The 18,745-nt window shown below is 41.0% G+C and overlaps 1 long non-coding RNA gene across 1 annotated transcript; it reads right to left on the bottom strand.

The window, feature by feature from the left end:
• Positions 1-6,400: 6,400 nt before the first annotated feature.
• On the bottom strand, positions 6,401-7,284 carry LOC119282186. The gene is made up of 3 exons (XR_005138649.1): positions 7,199-7,284; positions 6,981-7,045; positions 6,401-6,771 (listed from the first exon to the last, which is right to left on the bottom strand). It is a non-coding gene; the product is annotated as an uncharacterized LOC119282186 (long non-coding RNA).
• Positions 7,285-18,745: the final 11,461 nt, after the last annotated feature.

Consider the following 18,745-nt stretch of genomic DNA (forward strand, 5'->3'; position numbering starts at 1 on the left):
CTCCCTCCATCTCTTTTTTTCTGTTTTTTACTATTGTATAATGTAGTTTATTTACTAATTTTAGTAAGTGTTTAAACTAATTAGTAAGTAAATTAATAAACTAGTTGAACTAGTTTGGTTTTATTAATAACTAGTTGAATTAATAGAACTAATGTATTTTTAGTAAGAAAATTAATATAACTAGTTGAACTAGTTTATTTTTAGAAAGAACTAGTTTATTTTTAGAAAGAACTAGTTTATTTATATTCATAGTAAGTTTATTTTTAGTAAGAACTAGTTGAATTAATAGAACTAGTTGAACATGTCACACTTGTTGTTATTTTTTGAGTTTAAGCAATTATTCCCCCATCAACATCGATCGACGTCGATGATGCCTATCCCGCATCCTCATCGTCGATACCCGTCGTTTGCTAGGGTTTTAGTTGTATTAGTGATGTTATATGTATGATACTATTTGGGATCGATTAGTGATAACTTATAGGGTTTTTGTTTTTGCAGAAATCAAGGAGCCCCTCCATCATCCCCGCCGTCATCCCCGTCACCGACCCCCTCCGACCTCGAGGTGAGACCAGCCAAATCTCCATGTCAATATTAGTCCTATAAGATATGATGTAGATAAAAACATGTATACCTTGTGTTGCTCAAATAGGATATGTGGTCGCCCAAGTGGCCGGTCATGTTTGCAGGTTACACCTGCGAGTGGCCTATGTTTTGCCGGAGTGTTGATTAATTTCTGTTCCGGCAAATTTCAGGTGCTCGATATGTCCTGTTTTAGCAAAGGTCATGCCGGAATTTTCCGTGAATTTTGGCATGAATTGTGCTAGAGTATGTAGGAAATATCAAGTGGCCTGGATTTTCTAGAAAGATAATTAAACGATACTTCTGGTTGACTTTAAGACTGTTGAGGCCGAAGAATCCCAACTGTTGTCGTGGGGGTCGTTTCTCCTTCTTCTCCGGGTGCTAGACCTTTGTTATGCACTAGGGGAAGGAGGAGTAACGAACATCACCGACGGTCGCAAATGTCAGAGAGGAATCAGTGAGGGAGAGTATCCGCCATATATGAGAGGACGAAGAATCCCGACTATTGTCGTGGGGGTAGCTTCTCCTTCGTTCCCATGTGCTAGACAATTTGGTGTAATGCACTCGGGAACGAAAGGAGGAGCTACCATCACCGACGGTCGAATATATACACCACGTGAGCTGAGAGTTTTCAAGAAAAGACTCGACAGACCAATGTTAACCCATGATGAATAATAATGATCTAATTTAGTTTTTGTAGTACATATATTTAATTGTACAAGTTTAATCTTTGAATTATGAACATAGGAAATGTCATCGGACGAAGAAGGTCCCGGGGAGTGCTCCTGGTGCGTAGACAACCGGGGTTTCTGTGACAGGCCTCACCTGGATGACGATCGGTGCTTCAGCATTAAGCTCGAGGAGGCCTTCGATTGTGAAATGGTACGCTAAGACGCTAAGTGTTTTTTTTCGTAATTAAGCTCGACTTCTACTACTTCAACGTGTAATTTTCATCTTTTACAATTCGAATAGCCTATCCCATGCCATGCAAGACGCTATGTCTTAGAGAGGATGGGTTTTGAAGATCATGAGAGGAATGAAACAAAGAAAATTAACCTAAGGACCCATCATGGTATGGATTTTGAGGTAAATCTATACAATTCTGAGAGCGTATCCAATTTTGGTTGCCCGGGTTGGGAAGCACTTTGCAAGATGTATGATTTTCAAGAGGGTATGTTTGTCACCATGGATCTTGGTGATCCTGACATCGACCAAGATAATTTGGACATTTGGGTTCTTGTTGATACGCTTCCAATTCAACCGCTATGTGAGTTCCTCAAACATAGTTATTAAGTAATTTATATTGTTTATTTCAAAATAGTTGACAGCTTATTTCCATTGATAGCTTATTTTCATGCTTCAAAGAGTGTGCAGAAGATGGTAGACAGAACCAACTACACCGATGGCTCTGAGTTAACTTATCAAGAGAAAAATCATCTGGTCGCATATTGTACTCACATTGAGAATTACAATGCCTTTTATCGAACTCCTCCAAATTCTGGTGAATACGTGCCACTAGTGCATGTCTTGGACAACGATAACTTCCATGGAGATTTCTTGGTAAGATTTTTTTACTATTACGACATCCATGCATCTTTTGCATACTTCTAAAACAGAACTACATTGCTAACTACGAAGTTATTACTATGTTTTTCAACAGAAAATCCCGATGGATTGTGTGCCTCATTTGATGTATCAGAATGGTCGCCTGGATGTTTTGAACATACAGCCAGGTCGTCCTACGAATCTCACTGGTCTATACCGGATTTCTAAAAACGGTGAACACATGATAATCAAAGAATGGAAGAAATGTATGGACATTTGTAAGGAGGTTCTTGGAAGCAACATTGCAGGAAAGGCAAGAATTGGAGACAGGATAATCTCCATTCTCCATAACGGAGAGTCAGGGACTATCTTGTTTTATGCTATTTTACCCAAGATAATATAGTTGGTCCTAAGAGAATGTAGTAGGTCCTATGAGGTACAATATGTTTATGAGAGTTGATGATGATGAGTAGTTGTGATTATGTCTAGTGAGCAACTTGTATGTGATGTCTCATTGATGCAAACGATGATCATGAGGAGGTGTTATATGACAATGATGTATTATGATGATAAGTTGTTAATGATATGATGATGATATTTATTATATCATTAGGTGAAAGAACCGTGGATTAGTTTCAAGTGGATGTCCATCCACTTGAAACTAGTCCACGGTTCTTTCTCCCACTGATGTAATAACTCATTATGATGTAAAGTCATTTTCTAAATTGTTGCAGTATAAAAACTTGTATAAAGGTGTATGAATACAACATGAAATAAAAACTAAATACGGAATAATAGTAGTAGCGCGTGCTAGGAGAAGAGCTACTACTAAATACTAATTACCAATAGCGCTCGTTTTAGAAAGCACTGCTACTAAGTCGATATAGCAGTAGCGCGGTCCAGCTCACGCTACTGCTAACCTTTAGCTGTAGCGCCTTACTAGTAGCGTGGTACCCCTTTAGCTATGGCTCTATAACTAGCTTATTCAGATCCTCCTCTAGCGGTAGGGTGAAATTTTCTTTCAGCGAGGTCCAAAGATCATCTTTCTCTCTATCGGTGACATAAGAAACTTGAGGGTCTTCTTTCTTAGGCTTATTCCATAGATGGATGCCGATCGGGATGTTGTCCCTAACAATAGCTCCGCTATGAGCATAAGTTGCTTCCTTGGTTCACCTGGGTTCAATCAGATGGCCATCGTCCATGATTGCTGTGATCGTGAACCTTTCATCTCGGCGCAACCTTTTTTCCGGGCCTCGTCTCGTTACCGAAGCTTGGCTTGATCCGGAGGGCTATAAAAGAAGAAAGAAGAGTTAATATATGTACATACTGAAACAATTAATGCATCAATTAGCTAGTCAGCACAGGCTTAATTAATATATATACCTCGCCGGACTTTGCAACAGCTGATCCTGACTCTGTTCAGTCACCGGAGCCGTCATCACGGTCTCCTTCTTCCACCGGCATTCAGTCGCCGGAGCCATCATGATCATGACTTTCCTCCTTAATTGTTCGATCACCGGAGCCTGCTGCATCCTCTCCTTCCAGACCATCGGTGTCGTTGAGAAATTACAAGACATCACCTCCGCCGAAGATTATATTCCCCAACAACTGTTCTTTTTCCAAGTCTCTTTGTTGATCCATAGTTTCTGCAAATATTACAACATGGAAATTAATATACAAACATGAAAGATGGATATATTAGTGGAAAACATAGACCTAGCTAGCTAATCACAACAAGGAATATCAATTAGTGGCCTCGACGCTTCTACGGTTTGGGGTGGCCTCGACAACGCTTCTAGGGTTTGGGTTGGCATCGCTGACAACGCTCTTTTAACTCGGTAAATATGGGTGGCCTCGACGCTTCTAGGGTTTGGGGTGGCCTCGGCAACGCTTCTAGGGTTTGGGGGTGGCCTCGATGCTTCTAGGGTTTGGTCGGGCAAGAGGGGGTTGATACCTCTCCAACATATCTATAATTTTTGATTGTTCCATGCTATTATATTATCAATCTTGGATGTTTTGTATGCATTTATATGCTATTTTATATGATTTTTGGGACTAACCTATTAACCAAGAGCTCAGTGCCAATTTCTGTTTTTTTCCTTGTTTTTCAGTTTTATAGAAAAGGAAAACCAAACGGAGTCCAATTGACATGAAACTTCACGGAGATTATTTTTGGACCAAATGAAGCCCACGGAGTACCGGGGATGGACCAGAAGAGTCCCGAGGCACCCACGAAAGTGGGGGCGCGCCCTACCCCTTGGGAGTGCCCCCCTATCTCGTGGCCGCCTCGGAGACCCCCTAACTTGTCCCCGATGCCAACACCTCTTATATACACAAAAAAACAAGAAAATAACCTAGATCGGAAGTTCCGCCGCCGCAAGCCTCTGTAGCCACCAAAAACCAATCGGGGCCCTGTTCCGGCACCCTGCCGAAGGGGGGATCCATCACCGGTGGCCATCTTCATCATTCCGACGCTCTCCATGACGAGGAGGGAGTAGTTCACCCTCGGGGCTGAGGGTATGTACTAGTAGCTATGTGTTTGATCTCTCTCTCTCTCTCTCTCTCTCTCTCTCTCTCTCTCTCTCGTGTTCTTGATTTGGCACGATCTTGATGTATCGCGAGCTTTGCTATTATAGTTGGATCTTATGATGTTTCTCCCCCTCTACTCTCTTGTAATGGATTGAGTTTTCCCTTTGAAGTTATCTTATCGGATTGAGTTTTTAAGGATTTGAGAACACTTGATGTATGTCTTGCATGTGCTTATCTTTGGTGACAATGGGATATTCACGTGATCTACTTGATGTATGTTTTGGTGATCAACTTGCGGGTTCAGTGACCTTGTGAACTTATGCATAGGGGTTGGCACACGTTTTCATCTTGACTCTTCGGTAGAAACTTTGGGGCACTCTTCGAAGAACTTTGTGTTGGTTGAATAGATGAATCTGAGATTGTGCGATGCATATCGTATAATCATGCCCACGGATACTTGAGGTGACATTGGAGTATCTAGGTGATATTAGGGTTTTGGTTGATTTGTATCTTAAGGTGTTATTCTAGAATGAACTCTACGATAGATCGAATGGAAAGAATAGCTTCATGTTATTTTACTATGGACTCATGAATAGATCGATCAGAAAGGATAACTTTGAGGTGGTTTCGTACCCTACAATAATCTCTTCGTTTTTCTCCGCTATTAGTGACTTTGGAGTGACTCTTTGATGCATGTTGAGGGATAGTTAGATGATCCAGTTATGTTATTATTGTTGAGAGAACTTGCACTAGTGAAAGTATGAATTTAGGTCTTGTTTCCTAGCATTGCAATACCATTTGTGCTCACTTTTATCATTAGTTACCATGCTGTTTTTATAATTTCAGATTACAAAAACCTATATCTACCATCCATATTGCACTTGTATCACCATGTCTTTGCCGAACTAGTGTATCGATACAATTTACCATTGTATTGGCTGTGTTGGGGACACAAGAGAGTCTTTGTTATTTGGTTGCAGGGTTGTTTGAGAGAGACCATCTTCATCCTACGCCTCCCACGGATTGATAAACCTTAGGTCATCCACTTGAGGGAAATTTGCTACTGTCCTACAAACCTCTGTACTTGGAGTCCCAACAACGTCTACAAGAAGAAGGTTGCGTAGCAGACATCAAGGGTTGATCGCGTCCCCCCCTCATGTTGAAGAGTTACCGGAGTTCTCTCATGAATGTCCGATGTCCGGACCGCCTCTCTCATTAATGTCAAACAGGGAATTTAACAAAATGGCGCTATTCTGGATGTGCAGAAAATTGTCCATATTTTTCCTGATCTCATCTACCCTTCTATATGTCATGTTGTCTAGTTTCAAAGGATTCAAGAAAACCATGGCTTCATCATTAGCCGGAAGTAACAGGCGCATAATGGTACGAAGCTCTCCAAAGTTGTTTTGGAACAGAGTCCCGGATATCGCTATTTGGTATGAAGTTCAGCCAGAGCCTTCCGAATATCGCTATTTGGAGGGCCTTTGCTGAAATTCATACGAAAAAGCGAATTATTCTATCCAGGGGAGGGCCCAGGAATTGAATATTGTGTATTCAAATTTTGAAAACTTTTTTTTGGAAGCCTACAACTTTTCTTGTGGCATGTACAACCAATTATAGCAGCATATTATACTAGTTCTAAACTATATAAATGATATGACAGAATATATTATATTCATAAAAGTGATCATAATTTGGTATTGTTCAACATATAAAAGTAAGAATTTTTCAACATATCATGGCAAAATCTAAGATATATAGAGGATAAAAATATGAAATCATAAGAAACCTTACATACTAGAGGATAACTTTGCGATCCTTGATGCTTTGAAAATGAGTGATGATGTCCTCATCCTGAACTTGCAATTAAAATATCCTTTCAATGAATGTGCCCAAGCAATCATTCAAGTATTTTTGCCCCATCTTGCTTCTTAGCTTGTTTTATATATAGTTCATCAATGAGAAGACCCTCTCAACACCAGCTAATGCAACTTGCACCAATTTGAGAAATTTGGGAACAATCTCATACCGAAGAGACGTCCCTTTTTTTGCAGCAACTCTTTCCAAGAAAGTTCTCAAATCAGTAGTACCAGTATTCTTCCTCTTCATGTTTTACACCTGAAAAGTAAAATTTCTTAAGTTTAGAGTACTAATAGTAGATAATGCTCACTATAAAAAATTACAATTTAAAAACATTCTTACATTGCAAATTCAAATGGCAAATTGCAAAGTGTCATGTTTAAACAATTCATAATTAACTGCAAACAAGCTATAGTTTCACTATAATTAAGTAGGAAGACAACTGGTTTGTGGTCAAACTAACTTACTTTGTCTGGTACTTCTGTACTGTAGCCTGCTGGACAATATGAGAACAAAGTCGAGCTCCTGCTACCTGAATTCAGTTCGACAGTGATAGATAAATTCAGTTAGAACATTGTGTATAGTGCTGCCTGAATTCAGTTCGACAATGATAGATAAATTCAGTTGGAACACTTTGTAGTTGAATTCGGGGTCAAAGGATTAGTACATGTAATAGCGATGATACCTTCAATAGCTGAATTCGGGTTGTGGCTTCGAACTGAATCGATTCCTACCCCTGAATCCGGCCTGCAATTGTGCTAACCCGTCACCTACAGCAGTGTGCAGAGATCAGAAAGTTAAGAACCAAAAGGGGGCAAGGGATCAGTGATGGATTCGTCGCGCGCATCGCGCCGCGGCAGTCGCGGCCACGTGTACCTGCAATCAATATCGCCGATCAGGCGACGACATCTCTGGGCTCTGGCCGCCATGCGGCGCCGATCGGGCGGTTGGCAGCTCAGATCCCATGTGGTGCGTACAGAACTGGAGGATAGGGGAGGGTGGCGTTGCTGGTTCCTGTCCTCTGATTGATCGACGGGATCGATGGATTATTTTTTCTGGTGTCTGCTGCAGCGATTTGGGCCGTATGGGCCATGTTGTGGTGGTGAGAGGGAAATATACACGATGGGTTGACTCTGTTTTTGGACTAAAATGCTTACTATCACGTTCTGGAGTGTCAGTTTCGTTTTTCCTTATATACAACACTGCATATACACTATATATACCTAATTTTTTGACAAAAATAATGGGTATTCAAGTGAATACCCTTGAATTGAGGTGGGCCCGCCCCTGATTCTACCCGGAACTCCATTCCAAACAACTTTGAAGAGCTTTGTAGCATCATACGCCTTTTACTTCTGGCAAATGATATAGCCACGGATTTCTTCTATACTTTGACAGACAACGTGACATATAGAAGAAAATATATATATGTGAGATCAGGAAAAAAAATTGGATCAACTTGTGCACATCCATAATGGGGGCATTCTTGATAAATCTCGACCCTCGACTCTCGACCCCTCGACGACCCTCGACCTTCGACCCCCGGTGATCCTCGAACCTCGACCCTCGACCCCTCGGCGATCCTCGACCCTAGACCCCTCGGTGATCCTCGACACTCGACCCCTTAGCGATCCTCGAACCTCGACTCCTCGGCGACGCTCGACCCCTCGGCGATGCTCGTCCCCTCGGCGACCCTCTACCCTAGTTCCCAACCCTCGACCGCTCGGCGATCCTCGACATCCTCGTTCCCGATAAAAAATAAGAAGAGGAAGAAGAATAAGAAAAAAAAGGGCAGAAGAAGAAAAAAGAGGAGAAGAAGAAGGTAGAGGAGAAGAAGAAAAAATAGAATAACTATTCCATCTTCTTCTCCTCTTTTATTTTCATCTTCTTCCTCTTCTTATTTTTTTCTCCTCTTCTTCTCCTTCTTCTTCTCCTTCTTCATCTTCTTATTTTCCTTTTTTCCTCTCTTTCTTTTTCTTCTTCTTCCTTCTTCCTTCTTCCTTCTTCCTCTTTTCTTCTTTTTCCTTACATATATATAGCCACATACATATAAAAAAACAATTTTCATCATACATACAAAGCTTATATATATATTTACATTATATATGTATATTTTAGTCCCGGTTTCTGGCACAATTTAGTCCCGGTTTATATATATATATATTTTTATCATATATATTTATGTATATATATATATACATTATATATGAACAAAAAAAATTCACCATTTAAAAAATATGAACATATATAGAAAACACATAGCCGTGGCGGCAGTGGCTCACAGCGGGCCGTCGATGGCACGACGACAGCGACGGCGACGGTTGGGGCGGCGATGGCACGGCGAGGGCGACGGCGGGGGAGGCGATGGCACGGCGAAGACAGGGACGGTGGGGCCGGGCCAGGGTAGGGGTGCACGCGGCTGGGCGCGCTCGGGGGCGGGGCAGCAGGCCAGCGGGGGCAGGGGCGTGGGGTCAGGGAAGACGACGGTGATGACGGGGCATGGGCGACGGCGACGAAGGCGACGGGGACGACGGGGCAGGGGCGACGATGATGGGGCAGCCTGGCATTGAGCTCGGCGTCGTCAGGGAGGCGTCGACAACGGCGACAGACAACGAGGAGCGGGTAGCAACGGGGCAGCGCGCGGCGACGGCAACGACGACGGCGACGAGGAGCGGCCTGGTGGCGTCGGGGGAGAGTGGGAGCAGTTGGGGGAATTTTCCTAAGTGCTTGCTTATATAGCCACACATTTAGTCCCGGTTTCTGGCACAAACCAGGACCAATGGCCACCTTTGGTCCCGGTTCATGCCACCAACCGGGACCAAAGGTCTGTTTTGGTCAGGTGAAAGGGCGGGTGCTACCTCTTGAGCACTGTGTTCGTTTTCCCTTGAAGAGGAAAGGATGATGCAGCAAAGTAGCGTAAGTACTTCCCTCAGTTGTTGAGAACCAAGGTACCAATCAAGTAGGAGGCTCCTCAAAAGTCACACGCACCTACACAAACAAACAAGAACCTCGCGACCAACGCGATAAAGGGGTTGTCAATCCCTTCACGGAAACTTGCAAAAGTGAGATCTGGTAGATATAATAAGATAAGATAAATATTTTTGGTATTTTTATGATATAGATTGGAAAATAAAGATTGCAAATAAAAGTAGATTGGAAACTTATATGATAGACGATAGACCCGAGGGCCATAGGTTTCACTAGTGTCTTCTCTCAAGATAGCATAAGTATTACGGTGGGTGGACAAATTACTGTCGAGCAATTGATAGAAAAGTGCATATTATGAGATTATCTAGGCATGATCATGTATATAGGCATCACGTCCACAACAAGTAGATCAAAATGATTCTGCATCTAGTACTATTACTCCACACATCAACCGACTCCTGCCTGCATCTAGAGTATTAAGTTCATAAGAACAGAGTAACACATTAAGAAAGATGACATGATGTAGAGGGATAAACTCAAGCAATATGATATAAACCCCATCTTTTTATCTTCGATGGAAACAATACAATATGTGCCTTGATGCCCATGTTGTCACTAGGAAAGGACACCGCAAGATTGAACCCAAAGCTAAGCACTTCTCCCATTGCAAGAAAGATCAATCTAGTAGGCCAATCCAAACTGATAATTCGAAGAGACTTGCAAAGATAACCAATCACACATAAAAAAATTCAAAGGAGATTCAATTATTTATCATAGATAAAATTGATCATAAACCCACAATTTATCGGATCTTGACAAACAAACCGAAAAAGAGTTACATCGAATAGATTTCCAAGAAGATCGAGGAGAACTTGGTATTGAGATTCAAAGAGAGAGAAGAAGCCATCTAGCTAATAACTATGGACCCGAAGGTATGTGGTAAACTACTCACAACTCATCGGAGTGGCCTTGGAGATGATGTAGAGGCCCTCCATGGTCGATTCCCCCTCTGGCGGAGCGCCGGCAAAGGCTCCAAGATGGGATCTCGCGGATACAGAAGGTTGCGGCGGTGGAATTAGGTTTTTGTGGTGCTCCTCGATGTTCTCGGGGTATGTGGATATATATATATATATATATATATATATATATATATATATATATATATATATATATATATATATATATAGGAGAAAGAAGTAGGTCGGTGGAGCCACGGGGGGCCCACAAGGGTGGGGGGCGTGCCCAACCCCCTAGGGCGTGCCGGGCACCCTCATGGCCACCTCGTTTACTTCTTGACGTCCACTTCAAGTCTCCTGGTTTGCATTTGTTCCAAAAAGATCGCCCCCGAAGGTTTCATCCCGTTTGGACTCCATTTGATATTCCTTTTCTTCGAAACACTGAAATAGGCAAAAAAATAGCAATTCGGGCTGGGCCTCCAGTTAGAAGGTTAGTCCCAAAATAATATAAAAGTGTAGAGTAAAGCCCATAAACATCCTAAACAGGTAATATAATAGCATGGAACAATCAAAAATTATAGATACGTTGGAGACGTATCAAGCATCCCCAAGCTTAATTTCTGCTCGTCCTCGAGTAGGTAAATGATAAAAACAGAACTTTTGATGTGGAATTCTACCTAGCATAATTCTCAATGTAATTTTCTTTATTGTGGCATGAATGTTCAGATCCAAATGATTCAAAATAAAAGTTCATATTGACATAAGAGTAATTATACTTCAAGCATACTAACAAAGCAATCAAGTCTTCTCAAAATAACATGGCTAAAGAAAGCTATCCCTACAAAATCATATAGTCTGGCTATGCTCAATATTCATCACACAAAGTATTTAATCATGCACAACCCTGATGAAAAGCCAACAATTGTTTCATACTTTAGTATTCTCAAACTTTTTCAATTTTCACGCAATACATGAGCTGTTGGGGAACGAAGTAATTTCAAAAAAATTCCTACGCACACGCAAGATCATGGTGATGCATAGCAACGAGAGGGAGAGTGTATCTTCATACCCTTGAAGATCGCTAAGCGGAAGCGTTTATCAACGCGGTTGATGTAGTCGTACGTCTTCATGATCCGACTGATCCAAGTACCGAATGTACGACACGTCTGAGTTCTGCACATGTTCAGCTCGATGAAATCCTCGCCTTCTTGATCCAGCAAGACGGGCGAAGTAGTAGACGAGTTCCGGCAGTATGACGGCGTGGTGACGGTGTTGATGAAGAACAATCTCCGCAGGGCTTCGCCTAAGCACTACGGAAACTAAGACAGAGGATAAACTAGAGGGGACGGGGTTGCCGCCACACGGCTTGGTGTTTCTTGATGTGTCTTTGGTGCTAGCCCTGCCCCTCTATTTATATGTTGAGCCCTGGGGTCAAAACTTGGAGTAAAACCATCCACAAAGTCAGTTTCACTCGAAAGGCAAGAGTCCTTCTCGGACTCCAGGGCCAGACGCCAGGGTTCCTGGTGTCTGGACCCGGATGCCAGGGACCCTGGCGTCTAGCTCCTGGACTCCGCAAAACTTCCTTTTGCGCTTTCCAAAAACCTTGTGGGCTTTCCCCTTTGGCCCAAATAACATGTTCTCGTACCCAAACATTTCGGGAAACATCCAGAACCCCTTCCGGTGAATTCCGAAACCCTTTCGGAGACCAAAAAACATTATCCCATATATTAAACTTCATCTCTAGACCATTCCGGAGTTCCTCGTCATGTTCGTGATCTCATTCGGGACTCCGAACAACATTCGGTTACCAACATACATAGCTCATATAATATTATATTGTCAACGAACGTTAAGCGTGCGAACCCTACGGGTTCGAGAACTATGTAGACATGACCGAGACATCTCTCTGGTCAATAACCAATAGCGTAACCTAGATGCCCATATTGGCTCCTACATATTCTACGAAGATCTTTATCGGTCAAACCGCATAACAACATACGTTGTTCCATTTGTCATCGGTATGTTACTTGCCCGAGATTCGATCGTCGGTATCTCAATACCTAGTTCAATCTCGTTACCGGCAAGTCTCTTTACTCGCTATGTAATGCATCATCCCACAACTAACTCATTAGTCACATTGCTTGCAAGGATTATAGTGATGTGCATTACCGATAGGGCCCAGAGATACCTCTCCGACAATCAGAGTGACAAATCCTAATATCAAAATACGCCAACTCAACATGTACCTTTGGAGACACCTATAGAGCTCCTTGATGATCACCCAGTTACATTGTGACGTTTGGTACCACACAAAGTGTTCCTCCGGTAAACGGGAGTTGCATAATCTCATAGTTGTAGGAACATGTATAAGTCATGAAGAGAGCAATAGCAACATACTAAACGATCAAGTGCTAAGCCAACCGAATGGGTCAAGTCAATCACATCATTCTCCTAATGATGTGATCATTAATCAAATGACAACTCATGTCTATGGCTAGGAAACACAACCATCTTTGATCAACGAGCTAGTCAAGTAGAGGCATACTAGTGACACTATGTTTGTCTATGTATTCACACATGTATTATGTTTTCGGTTAATACAATTCTAGCATGAATAATAAACATTTATCATGAAATAAGAAAATAAATATTAACTTTATTATTGCCTCTAGGGCATATTTCCTTCAGTCTCCCACTTGCACTAGAGTCAATAATCTAGTTCACATCGCCATGTGATTTAACACCAATATTCACATATGTATGTGATTAATACCCATAGTTCACATCGTCATGTGATCAACACCCAAAGGGTTACTAGAGTCAATAATGATGTGTTGCTCGTGAGAGAACTTTAGTCAATGGGTCTGTCACATTCAGAGCCGTATGTATTTTGCAAATGTTCTATGTCTACAATGCTCTGCACGGAGCTACTCTAGCTAATTGCTCCCACTTTCAATATGTATCCAGATTGAGACTTAGAGTCATCTGGTTTGGTGTAAAAGCTTGCTGCTACGTCTTGAGCTTGCGTTGGTTTTCCTCGAAGAGGAGAGGGTGATGCAGCAAAGTGTAGCGTAAGTATTTCCCTCAGTTTTGAGAACCAAGGTATCAATCCAGTAGGAGGCTCCTCAAAAGTCCCACGCATCTACACAAACAAATTGAGAACTCGCAACCAACACGATAAAGGGGTTGTCAATCCCTTCACGGCCTCTTGCGAAAGTGAGATCTGGTAGACAGATAATTATATATTTTTGGTATTTTTGATATAGAGATGCAAAGCAAAAAGTAAATGGCAAAGTAAAAACAAAGCAAGTATTAAAGTAATGGAGATTGATATGATGAGAAAAGACCCGGGGGCCATAGGTTTCACTAGTGGCTTCTCTCAAGAGCATAAGTATTCTACGGTGGGTGAACAAATTACTGTTGAGCAATTGACAGAATTGAGCATAGTTATGAGTATATCTAGGTATGGTCATGTATATAGGCATCACGTCCAAGACAAGTAGACCGAAACGATTCTGCATCTACTACTATTACTCCACTCATCGATCGCTATCCAGCATGCATCTAGAGTATTAAGTTAAAAACAGAGTAACGCCTTAAGCAAGATGACATGATGTAGAGGGATAAATTCATGCAATATGATAAAAACCCATCTTGTTATCCTCGATGGCAACAATACAATACGTGCCTTGCTGCCCCTTCTGTCACTGGGAAAGGACACCGCAAGATTGAACCCAAAGCTAAACACTTCTCCCATTGCAAGAACTACCAATCTAGTCGGCCAAACCAAACAGATAATTCGAAGAGACTTGCAAAGATAACTCAATCATACATAAAAGAATTCAGAGAAGATTCAAATATTATTCATAGATAAACTGGATCATAAACCCACAATTCATCGGTCTCAACAAACACACCGCAAAAAGAAGATTACATCGAATAGATCTCCACAAGAGAGGGGGAGAACATTGTATTGAGATCCAAAAAGAGAGAAGAAGCCATCTAGCTACTGGCTATGGACCCGAAGGTCTGAAGTAAACTACTCACACTTCATCGGAGGGGCTATGGTGTTGATGTAGAAGCCCTCCATGGTGGATGCCCCCTCCGGCGGAGCTCCGGAACAGGCCCCAAGATGGGATCTCATGGATACAGAAAGTTGCTGCGGTGGAATTAGGTTTTTGGCTCTCCTTTTGATTTGTCGGGGATACGTAGGTATATATAGGAGGAAGGAGTATGTCGGTGGAGCAACAGGGGGCCCACGAGGTAGGGGGCGCCCCCAGGGGGGCGCCCCCCACCCTCGTGACCGCCTCTTTTGTTCCTTGGAGCAGGGTCCAAGTCTCCTGGATCACGTTCGGTGAGAAAATCACGTTCCTGAAGGTTTCATTCCGTTTGGACTCCGTTTGATATTCTGTTTCTTCGAAACACTGAAATAGGCAAAAAAAACAGCAATTTTGGGCTGGGCCTCCGGTTAATAGGTTAGTCCCAAAAAATGATATAAATGTGTAAAATAAAGCCCATAAACATCCAAAAGGGGTAATATAATAGCATGGAACAAGCAAAAATTATAGATACGTTGGAGACGTGTCAAGCATCCCCAAGCTTAATTCCTGCTCGTCCTCGAGTAGGTAAATGATAAAAAGCGAATTTTTGTTGTGGAATGCTACCTAGCATAATTCATAATGTAATTTTCTTCGTTGTGGCATGAATGTTCAGATCCAAATGAATACAAAATAAAAGTTCATATTGACATAAAAAATAGTAACACTTCAAGCTCACTGATCAAAGTAATCATGTCTTCTCAAAATAACATGGCGAAAGAAAGTTCATCCCTACAAAATCATATAGTTAGGCTATGCTTCATTTTTGTCACACAAAGATGTTCCCAACTTCTATACCCCCGATGACAAGCCAAGCAATTGTTTCATACTTAAATAATCTCAAACTTTTTCAACCTTCACGCAAGACATGAGTGCGAGCCATGGATATAGCACTATGAGTGGAATAGAATATGATGATGGGGATTGTGTGGAGAAGACAAAAAAAGAGAAAGTCTCACATTGATGAGGATAATCAACGGGCTATGCAGATGCCCATCAATTGATGTCAACATGAGAAGTAGGGATTGCCATGCAACGGATGCACTAGAGCTACAAATGCTCAACAAAGAAAAACTAGTGGGTGTGCACCCAACTTGCTTGCTCATGAAGACCTAGGGCATTTGAGGAAGACCATCGTAGGATTATACAAGACAAGTTCTATAATGAAAAATTCCCACTAGTATGAAAAAGACAACTTATGAGACTCACTACATGAAAAACAAGGTGCTACTTTGAAGCACAAGATATGAGACTCACTACATGAAGAAGAAGGTGCTACTTTCAAGCACAAGTGTGGAAAAAGAGATAGATAATTGCCCTTTTTATTTATTTTCCTTTCTTTTCTTTTCTTTTCTTTTCTTTTGTGCCTTTCTCTTTTTTTCCTTTTTGGCCTTTTTTTGGGCAATGTTCTAATAATGATGATCATCACACTTCTATTGATTACAACATAAGAATTACAACTCGAAACTAGAACAAGATATGACTCTATATGAATGCCTCCGGCGGTGTACCGGGATGGTGCAATGAATCAAGATTGACATGTATGAAAAATAGTGCAAGGTGGCTTTGCCACAAATACGATGTCAACTACATGATCATGCAATGGCAATATGACAAAATTAAAGTATGTCATGAACATGAAGAACAGAACGGTGGAATGTTGCATGTCAATATATCTCGGAATGGCTATGGAAATGCCATAATAGGTAGGTATAGTGGCTTTTTTGAGGAAGATATAAGGAGGTTTATGTGTGATAGAGCGTATCGTATCATGGGGTTTGGATGCACTGGCAAAGTTTGCACCAACTCTCAAGGTGAGAAAGGGCAATGCACGGTATCGTAGAGGCTAGCAAAGGTGGAAAGGTAAAAGTGCGTATAATCCATGGACTCAACATTAGTCAAAAGAACTCATATACTTATTGCAAAAATTTAGAAGTCATCAAAAATCAAGTACTACACGCATGCTCCTAGGGGGATAGATTGGTAGGAAAAGACCATCGCTCGTCCCCGACCGCCACTCATAAGGATGCACAAGCCAAGTACACTTCATGTTTCAAATTTGTTACACAACCTTAACCCTACGTGCATGCTAAGGGATTTGCTAACTTCAACACAAGCATTCTTTGAATTCATAATCACCCAACTAGCATGACTTTAATATCACTACCTCAATATCTCAAAACAATTATCAAGTATCAAGTTGATCATAGCATCCAATTCACTTCCTATGATAGTTTTTATTATACCCAACTTGGATGCTCATCATTCTAGGACCAACTTTAAGATAATAGCAAATACCATGCTGTTCTAAAAGACTCTCAAAATAATATAAGTGAGGCATTATAGACTAGCAATTTCTTCAAAATTAAGACACCACCGTCGTGCTCTAAAAGATATAAGTGAAGCACTAGAGCAAAAACTATCAAGCTCAAAAGATATAAGCGAAGCACATAGAGTATTCTAGCAAATTCGAATCAAATAGGCTTCTCCCAAAAGGTGTGTACAGCAAGGATGATTGTGGCAAACTAACAAGAAAAGACTAATATAATACACGACGTTCCAAGCAAAACACATATCATGTGGCGAATAAAAATATAGCTCCAAGTAAAGTTACCAATGAACAAAGACGAAAGAGGGGATGCCTTCCCGGGGCATCCCCAAGCTTAGGCTTTTGGCTACTATTGAATATCTTGGGGTGCCATGGGAATCCCCAAGATTAGGCTCTTGCCACCCTTTATTCCATAGTCCATAAAAGCTTTACCCAAAACTTGAAAACTTCACAACACAGAACTCAACAGGAAATCTTGTAAGCTCCATTAGTGAAAGAAAACAAAACCACCACATAAGGTACTGCCATGAACTCATTCTTTATTTATTTTGGTGTTAAACCTACTGTATTCCAACTTCTTTATGGTTCATAAACTAATTTACTAGCCATAGATGCATTAAAATAAGCAAACAACACATGAAAAATAGAATCTGTCAAAAATAGAACAATCTTTAGCAATCTGTAACTAACGCAAACTTCTGGAATTCTAAAAATCCTACCAAAATACGAAGTGCTGGACAATTTGTCTATTGGACAGAAGAAAAACGTATCAACGCAAAATCACGTTCCTGTGATTTAACAAAATTATATTCATGCGTGCAAAGTTTCTGTTTTTCAGCAGAATCAAATCAACTATCATCGTAGGTTATCCTATAGGTTCTACTTGGCACAAACACTAATTAAAACATAAAACCTCATTTAAACAGAGGCTAGATGGATTATTTATTCCTAAACAGAAGCAAAAACAAAAAAACATAAAGAAAAATTGGGTTGCCTCCCAACTAGCGCTATCATTTAACGCCCCTAGCTAGGCATAAAAGCAAGGATAGATCTAACTAGTGCCATCTTTGGCACTAGATTCATAAGTAGCACACATGATAGATTCATAAGGTAATTTGACTTTCTTTCTTGGAAAGTGCTCCATGCCTTTCTTTAAAGGAAATTGGATTCTAATGTTCCCTTCCTTCATATCAATAATCGCACCAATCATTCTAAGGAAAGGTCTACCAAGAATAATAGGGCAAGAAAGATTGCAATCTATATCAAGAACGATAAAATATACGGGAACCAAATTTCTATTTGCAACAATAAGAACATCATTGATCCTTCCCATAGGCTTTTTAACGGTGGAATCCGCAAGGTGCAAATTTAAAGAGCAATCATCAAGATCATGGAAACCTAGAATATCACATAAAGTTTTCGGAATCGTGGAAACACTAGCACGCAAATCACACAAAGCAAAACACTCATAATCTTTAATTCTAATATTTATAGTAGGTTCCCACACATCATTAAGTTTCCTAGGTATAGAAACTTCCAAATTCAGTTTTTCATCATAAGATTGCATCAAGGCATCAACGATATGTTTGGTAAAGGCTTTATTTTGACTATAAGCATGAGGAGAATTAACAACAGATTGCAACAAGGAAATACAACCTTTTAAAGAGCAATTATCATAATCAAATTCCTTGAAATCCGAGATCGTAGGTTCAATATTATTAGAAGTTGAGGATTCTCCAATCTCTCTTTTACCAAATTTAGCATTAAGATCTAAAGACTCCGAATTTTTGGGACGCCTTCTAGGCAAAGTGGATTCATCATCACTCCCATAATCATCATAATTCATCTTGCAAAACATAGATCTAATCGGAGATGCATCAATAACTTTAAGATCCTCATCATTATTTTCATAGGAATTCGGT

The sequence above is a fragment of the Triticum dicoccoides genome, chromosome 3B, assembly GCF_002162155.2.
Source record: "Triticum dicoccoides isolate Atlit2015 ecotype Zavitan chromosome 3B, WEW_v2.0, whole genome shotgun sequence".
Taxonomy (NCBI): Eukaryota; Viridiplantae; Streptophyta; class Magnoliopsida; order Poales; family Poaceae; genus Triticum; species Triticum dicoccoides.